The sequence below is a fragment of the Papio anubis genome, chromosome 7, assembly GCF_008728515.1.
Source record: "Papio anubis isolate 15944 chromosome 7, Panubis1.0, whole genome shotgun sequence".
Lineage (NCBI taxonomy): Eukaryota > Metazoa > Chordata > Mammalia > Primates > Cercopithecidae > Papio > Papio anubis.
The window spans coordinates 40,328,565-40,337,031 of NC_044982.1; the positions used below are offsets into that span (position 1 = coordinate 40,328,565).

The following is an 8,467-nucleotide window of genomic DNA, read 5'->3' on the forward strand; positions in this document are numbered from 1 at the left end:
GTAATTCCAAATTAATTATTTAGAGGTCGAGACATGCTACACACACCTTTTTGTATACTTTTTTTTTTTTTTGGAGATGGAGTCTTGTTCTCTCCCCCAGGCTGGAGTTCAGTGGCGCAGTCTCGGCTCACTGTAAACTCCACCTCCCCTATTCAAGCAATTCTCCTGCCTCAGCATCCTGAGTTGCTGGGATTACAGGCGCACGTCACCACACCCAACTAATTTTTGTATTTTTAGTAGAGACGGGTCAGACTGGAATTGAACTCCTGACCTCATGATCCACCTGCCTTGGCCTCCCAAAGTGCTGGGATTACAGGCGTGAGCCACAGCACCTGGCTACCTTTTTATATTCTTTACTTTTTTTTTTTTTTTTTTTGAGACAGAGTCTTGCTCTGCCACCCAGGCTGGAGTGCAGTGGTACAATTATGGCTCACTGCAGCCCTGAACTCGTGGACTCAAGCAATCCTCCCACCTCAGCCTCCTGAGTAGCTGGGACCACAGGTGTGAGCCCCCACACCCAACTAATTTAAAAAAAAAAAAAAAAACTAGTCTCAATATTTTACCTAGGCTGGTCTTGAACTCTTGGGCTTATGGGATTTTCTCGCCTCAGCCTCCCAAAGTGCTTGAGATTACAGGCATGAGCCACCCCACTTCGCCTATTTTCTGGGTTTTAATCCTCCCTCAATTTATTCACTGGTTCAATCAGCCAGTGCTCTTCTTTTCATCTATGTGCTTTTTTGGAAAGTTACATGGAAACATAAATTTTTAGTCAATTAGCTGATCATTGTCCTTCAACTCCTACTTATACTTCTAGGCTCAGTTCAGGTGTGCTCCTGGAAGCAGTGGTCACTCTTCCTCTCTAGGCTGGGTAAGTGCCTATGGGCAAACTTTCAGCATTCTGCTGACAAGGTCTGTTTCCTCTGGTTCTCTCCTGCTAATTTGCACCTTGAAGACCAGAACTGACTGGGTCTGACTTGCTCATCTTTGAATCTCCAGCACTATGAGCAGGACTCATAGAATATGTTCAACCCCACGATTTGTTAGAGGATAGGATTGAGGCCTTGATTGTGGGTATGATTTATTTTTGGGCCTGTCATTGGCTATCTCAAGGCTGCAGACATGCCCCCTTACCCCTGGTTGACTTCCTTTCATGCAATTGTCAGCTTTCAGAGTTGGCCATTGACCACAAACCTCTCTTCTCTGTCAGTTTCTCCTTTCTTCACTCACTACCCTGTATAGTATTTGGCTTCTGGCACAGAGTAATTTGGCCTTGCCAGCAATTTATTGGGTCTTATCTTACAGGACATGGTTGGCTAGTCATCTTTCATAAAACTAGCACACAGCAGACACCTAATTAATGATGATGATGGTAATAACATACTGACAATTGAGCTGGACACCTTCTGTTAGTATGGTATCCTGTAGGGACTGCTGTTTTCCTCTGGATCAATGCCTTTGTACTAATACTTCTTGAAAGATGAAGTTGTGGAGATGTGGAGCAGGCAGGACCTGATCGGCAGATATTGTTAGGGTGGCTGGAAATTAATTCTTCAGGAGAAGGTGGGAGGCAGGGAGAAGAAGAGAAAGGAAGGGGAGGAGGTAGGAAATAAGAGATTTGGAAGGTTTGGGTCTCCAGGAATAACTGCTACTGTTTTTCACTTTACAGATTATTTACCCCTCAAAACAACCCCCAAGGTAAGTATTGCCTTTGTTTTGCAGATGAGAAAACTGAAGTCTAGACATATTAAATAACTTGTCCAAGATTACGTAGTTAGTAAGTTACAGAGCTAGGATTCAAAGGCAGGGCTGAGCTACTCAAACCCATATTCTGGTACCACAATCCCTCCCCACTTCCCCCTCACCCTCCAGGACACAACAATCCTGAATAGTTAGCTTGATCACATAGGACCCTGGAAATATGCTTGCAGGCCTTTCTTCCCACCTGAAATCAGAAATACTAGAATATAGTGTCCCATGTAAACACCTAGAGACCACTGAGGAGCTAAAGGCTGAGTCTGAGCATTTAGGGTTTGGTAATCATTACACAGCTGTTCACAGCGTGGCTGTAGCCTGGCTACTCCTCTCTCCGTTTCCTTTCAGAGTGTTTTTTCTTGCTTGGAAATATTTAGTGTGGCTGTATTTGAATTGTTAAAGTTATAGCATCTGGTATTTTGTGTGCATTTCCTCTGAAATTAAAAAAAAAGTCTATTATTTTCTCCCTCCAGCAAAATCTCTGTCTCTCTCTATGCCCACCCTTCCCCCTTTTTAATTTTAAAGCGTTTGTTTGGCACATTCTCCTCTCTTCAGACTTGATGGAATTCAGGTTTCAAGAGCATCTGCTCCGGTTCCAGCAGGATTTTGAGGACTTTTAAATTTGTCAGCCAGTTCCTTTAAGCAACGGACTACCCTTTCAATAATTAAAGGAAAAACCTCAAAGCTACAAACAACCTGCCCTTCCTCCCCCTTTTTTTTCCACACTACATTCAGCATTTTTGGTTAATACTACTGCTGGATAAATTGGAAAACAAAATCTCTGTGGGTGACCAGGCAAAACTTATTAATCATATAACCCTAACAGATGACATAGCCCTAATACAAATATTTGTGCTTCTGTCACTGGCACTCATCTGATCACTGCCAAATAGTGACAGATTTTAAAGACAATCACATTAAGTATTAATCAAGCTTGAAAGATGCAGCCATGCAGAGGCATACTAACGAGCAGGCATTTCCTGCCTGCTTTCTGCACTGACAGCATCCTACGCCAGTGTACTATTGAAACTGTTCTCTTCCTTCTTAAAACATCATTTTCAGCATGCCTAAAAATCTAAGATGGCTATTGGTTGGCTGAGTGACCTTGAGCAGATGACACAGCTCCTATTAGATTATGAGCTGGGCTGCAGGCTCCCCAGCCATGCCCACATTCCTTGTTCCAGCCTCTGTCTCACTGGTGGAGTATGAGCAAGTGCTGGATGTGAGAACTCTTGGGGATTATGAAATGGGGACTAGTACACGGAGAAGGCAGCGTGGAGTCAGGGGAGCTCAGCCTGGGCCTGGAAGGAGGAGGAAGAACACTGCAGGAGAGGGACCCAAGCAATGGTGGGAACAAAGTGTCGGCCATGTCTGCCTAGCTTGGGTTGGAGATTAGCAGAAGATAACATGGGGGTTTGGCAAGATAAGAAATTAAACAACAACAACAACAAAAAACCATACTGTTTTAATGAAAACTTCTACTTGAGTGAGGAGGCTCCTTAAATAAGAAGGCATCTGGGAGGGTAAAGTGGCCAGTCTGTACACTCTGGAAAGTCAGTCCTGGAGAGAAGGGAATTAGGTGGGGACTAAGACTACGCAGATGGACAATCCCAGGATGATAGGTTCAGTAATGCTTGGAGGATGAAGAGAGGAGGAATTGGAACTCCAGTCCTACCACAGCTCCCCCTTGGTCTGTTCAATCCTTACCAGCAGAAAATGGATCCCATGCAGGGCGCAGTAGTTTATGCCTGTAATCTCAGCACTTCACACTTCGGGAGGCCAAGGCGGGTGGATCACTTGAGGTCAGGAGTCTGAGACCAGCCTGGCCAACATGGTGAAACCCTGTCTCTACTAAAAATACAAAAATTAGCTGGTTGTGGTGGCATGTACCTGTAATCCCAGCTACTCGGGAGGCTGAGGCGGGAGAATCGCTTGAACTAGGAGGTGGAGGTTGCAGTGAGCGGAGATCGTGCCACTGCACTCCAGCCTGGGCGACAGAGTGAGACTCCGTCTCAAAAAAACAAAAAACAAACAAACAAACAAAAGAAAGGGCTCCAGGGGCTCCAGGGACTCCAGAGCTGTTCAGAGTTCCTGGGGAATAATGTTGAAGAAAGAATAGACCAAAGTTACCAAAAAGAGGAAGAGGCAAGCAGCTCAATCAGGGCCCCATGGAAACTTGCCTAGGTGGTGTCAGCTTTTAAGCTTTGTGGTTTCAGACACATGAATTAGCCTGAGATGTCCAGACTCAGGGGACTGACTCACACTAAACAAACTCATGTGAGATTGATGTATAAGTAAAAAAAAACCAACATCTCAGTTTCTCATTTATAATAAGAAAATGTAATTATTGGAGTGGAGCAGTGGTGAATGTGTGTTTGTGTGTGTGTAAATATTGATTTGGCTGATTTGTACTTTTTCCCTTCGTAGACACATTTACAAATTATAATTTTAAAAGTTGTTTGTTAAGTACAAGCTCATAAAAAAGACACATTATTTATTTTTATTTATGTTTTTAAGTTCTGGGATACATGTGCAGGATGTGCAGGTTTGTTTCATAGGTAAACATGTGCCATGTTGGTTTGCTGCACCTATCAACCCATCACCTAGGTATTAAGCCCTGCATGCATTAGCTCTTTTCCCTAATGCTTTCCCCACTGCCTGCTTTTCCCTGACACACCCCAGTATGTGTTGTTCCCCTCCCTGTATCCATGTGTTCTCATTGTTCAGCTCCCACTTATAAGTGAGAACATGCAGTGTTTGGTTTTCTGTTCCTGCATTAGTTTGCTGAGAATAATGGCGTCCAGCTTCACCCACGTCCACTCATTCCTGGGGAACTCTGAGTTCCCCAGGAACTCTGAACAGCTCTGGAGTCCCTGGAGCCCCTGGAGCCCTTTCTTTTGTTTGTTTGTTTTTTGTTTTTTTGAGACGGAGTCTCACTCTGTCGCCCAGGCTGAAGTGCAGTGGCACGATCTCCGCTCACTGCAACCTCCACCTCCTAGTGGAGTGAAAGGAATGAGTGAAAAGGAATGAGACATGATCTCATTCCTTTTCATAGCTACATAGTATTCCCCAGTGTATATGAAGCACATTTTCTTTATCCAGTCTATCATTAATGGGATTTGGGTTGATTTCACATCTTTACTATTGCGAATAGTGCTGCAATGAACATTTGCATGCATGTATCTTTACAATAGAATGGTTTATATTCCTTTGGGTATATACCCCGAAATGGGATTGCTGGGTCAAATGGGATTTCCAGTTCTAAATCTTTGAGGAATCATCACACTGTCTTCCACAAGGGCTGAAGTAATTTACATTCCCACCAACAGTGTAAAAGCGTTCCTATTTCTTTGCAACCTTGCCAGCATCTGTTGTTTCTTGCCTTTTTAATAATTGCCATTCGACTGGCATGAGATGGTATCACGTTGTGGTTTTGATTTGCATTTCTCTAATGATCAGTGATGTTGAGCTTTTTTTTTCCATATGTTTGTTGGCTGCACGTAAAGGACACGTTTTCTTTTGGACAGTGCTGCAAACATACCAGCCAGTTCTTCTTGTTTGGCCTTCATTTTTTAAACTCCTTGAAGATCATTTCCTCTCATTCTATTTTCACACAACTTTGTGTATACTTAACTGGTGCCAAGCTGTTTCTTAGAAATTAAAGCTCTTTCAGTTGGGTTTTCCCGGCTGTTAGGGAAGCCTGTTGGTGAGACACTAGGTAGAGAATATCGGAAGATAATGATCTCATGGTAACTCTTTGCCAAGCAACCAATCCATTTAAACTCCCAACATTTCTGTCTTCCCTTATTATTGGGAAAAAATCATGGAATCATAGAATTTTAGGAGCTGGAAGAGGCCTTAGAAATAATCTAACCCAACTCCTTCTGTTGATAATCTGCTTGTTTGATTATTTGAGTTAACTTCTCACTTATAACTCTCCATGTTTTTCTTATTCTTTCTTCTGAGGAAAGAAGAGGGGAGATCCTATCAAGGTGAACTACTGTCCCTTCTATGCAGTAGATCCCATTTTCTTTACTGTGGCCATCTAATTTACTGTCCAAATTGGGACACTGTTGAAAGTAAAGGAGGCATTGTTAATAACAAAGCCAAAACAGCTGGCAAAACCAAGACTATCCTGCGGAAATGTAGATGTATGCTCATCACTGCTTCTGCTCCCCCTCCTTTTAAAACTTGATTCTTGAAGTAGCCTTTGTTTCAACTGATTTTTCAATCTCTCCATTTCATCTGCAAAGAAACCTAATCCCTCATCCACTTGTACTGCGGGCCCTCATTTTGCTAATCTGTAGGGGCTGGGACTGTGGTTTTGCCCCTTAGGTAAGACTCACCTTGTCTCCTGCCTCGGGAAGCACTGAGTGAGGGGATGTTTCTTTTGGGGCAGATGTTTCTTTTGGTGGTTGAAGATAAGAATGCTGAGAGGGAGATAAATAGCTTCTTCCAAGCAGTCTGTGCCAATTCTGTTTCATCACCGTCCCTGACTTCTGCCCCTACCCAAGACCCATCTGGCTTTCTTTATCCTCAACCTCCCCCACAGCTCTGGGACTTGTCTCTCAGAGCCACCCTTGATTCTTGAAATAGTCCTCACCTTTGCCTTCAATATCAGCACACTTACCTAAGAGGAACTTGCTGAGATCAAGCCACTGCAGGATGAGTGCTGGGGCCACCTCACTCACTTTCATTTGCCCCCTGCAGGTAACAGGGAGTCCCGCCTGGGCTGACAGCTCAACCAATATTCGTTGGAATTAAAATGGGGTGGGGGTAGGGGGCTGTAAGTGGAGCCTCAGGGTTCTGTTTGCAGCTTTTTCATCTTTCTTCTTCCCCAGGACAACTATTTTGGGTGTTGTTTTCTCTTTACCTGGCAGAAGAAACAACTAAAGTGCTTTGAGAGCCATCAATCACACAGTGGGAGTCAAATTTTCATCAACCCACTAAATTCCCAAATGCCCTATGGGAGATAAAGTGGAAAGGTCCCCAGTTATTGGGACGTTCTGATTTTAGAGATTGATGACATAATAAGTTACATCTAAGCTTCTCTCAGTTTTGGAGTTTTAGTCCCTCCCATCCACTAAAGGTTAAATGCCCTATGCAAAGCCCCTGACTATCTAATGAGATGTTCACTGGGGGTTTCCTGATGCTCCCTTTGTAGATGTTGGTCGAAGCTGGTTTGGCCTCAGGGTGTGGTAACATATCTTTACTGGCGATTTATGAAACTTATTCCAGGATTCAACTCCTGGGGATTTGTCTATTAATGTGGCTCGAACCCATTCCTGACCCCTTTCCATCTTCTGCCAAAAATCTCCCAAGGTTCAAGAAGAATTGAGTTTATCTTCCCTGAATTACTTCCTGTTCATTATTTTAATGTCAGCTTCACCTTGGTTTCTTACCCACAGTCTGACTAGCAATGAGGATGAAAATATTGATCATTTCCCAAGAAGCTGCTTCAAGGCTCTGTCCAGGGCATTGAACACTCAGCTTTTGGACAAAGCCAATAATTCAGAAAACTTTTGAGGTTTCTGTATATTTAGTTGCATAGGCTCTTCTGTCTTGCTGCCCGAAATGCATGGTGCACCTTTGGCCCACTGGCAGATTCAAATCCAGCACCTACTGTGTGCCAGGCACAGACCCACTCTTGACTCCTTTTTACTAAAACTGTGGATTTCACCTTTGGAGTTCTTTGGCTTCCATCAGCCTGCCCCTGCTTCCTCTGGAAGACTGCCCCCAGTCACTGGAGCCCCTCTGCTCAAACACACAAAGTTGTCAATACGTGGAAATTTGTGGTCTTCAAGACAGCCCTTAGCCAATGGCTGACAGGTGTGGAGCTGGGACAAACTCAGGTATAATTTATATCCCAGAATTTCCCTGCGGGTGCAGGTGGAGGTAACTCTCCATGGGGCTTGGCCTGAAATTGTGCCTTTGTTTGGCTTGTTTTTCTGCCCGTTCTACTTTCCCCACTTCCTTGCCTGTTTCTCCTGAAAGCATTGCTTAGTAAATCACTTGTCCCTGAATCCCCGTCTTAGACCCTGCTTCTGGGGAACCTGACCCAAGACAATATTATCTTACTGAGTTCTCAAAGCCACCCTGTGAGAACTGAATTCTAAAAACTACCTTCATTATTCTCATTTACAGGTAAAGAAACTGAGATGTCTCGCATTTAAGTGATTTCCCCAGGACCATACAACTCATAAGTAACGTGCCGAGTTGGGATTTAAATCCAGAATTTCTGACTCCAAATCCAGGACCCAGCTAATTTACCACTTTCTACTGTAGTATCACCTTCCATCCCACATGGAGGATGGTTGTTTAGTCAACAAATATTTAGAAAAGCATCTACTTTGGCTGGACGCGGTGGCTCACGCCAGTAATCCCAGCACTTTGGCAGGCTGAGGCGGGTGGATCACCTGAGGTCAGGAGTTCGAGACCATCCTGGCCAACATAGTGAAACCCCGTCTCTACTAAAAATACAAAAATTAGCCAGCCGTGGTGGCGGGCGCCTGTAATCCCAGCTACTTGGGAGGCTGAGGCAGGAGAATTGATTGAACCTGGGAGGCAGAGGTTGTAGTGAGCCGAGATCATGCCATTGCACTCCAGCCTGGGCGACAAGAGCAAAACTTCCTCCCCCTGCAAAAAAAAAAAAAAAAGAGAAAAACAAAAAGAAAAATATCTGCTTTCCATTATATATTGTGAACACAATAGTATG

General features: G+C 44.0%; 1 long non-coding RNA gene across 1 annotated transcript; it reads left to right on the top strand.

The window, feature by feature from the left end:
* Positions 1-577: 577 nt before the first annotated feature.
* On the top strand, positions 578-8,158 carry LOC108586893. Its single transcript, XR_002523396.2, has 3 exons — positions 578-868; positions 1,667-1,695; positions 7,897-8,158. It is a non-coding gene; the product is annotated as an uncharacterized LOC108586893 (long non-coding RNA).
* The last annotated feature ends 309 nt before the right edge of the window (positions 8,159-8,467 follow it).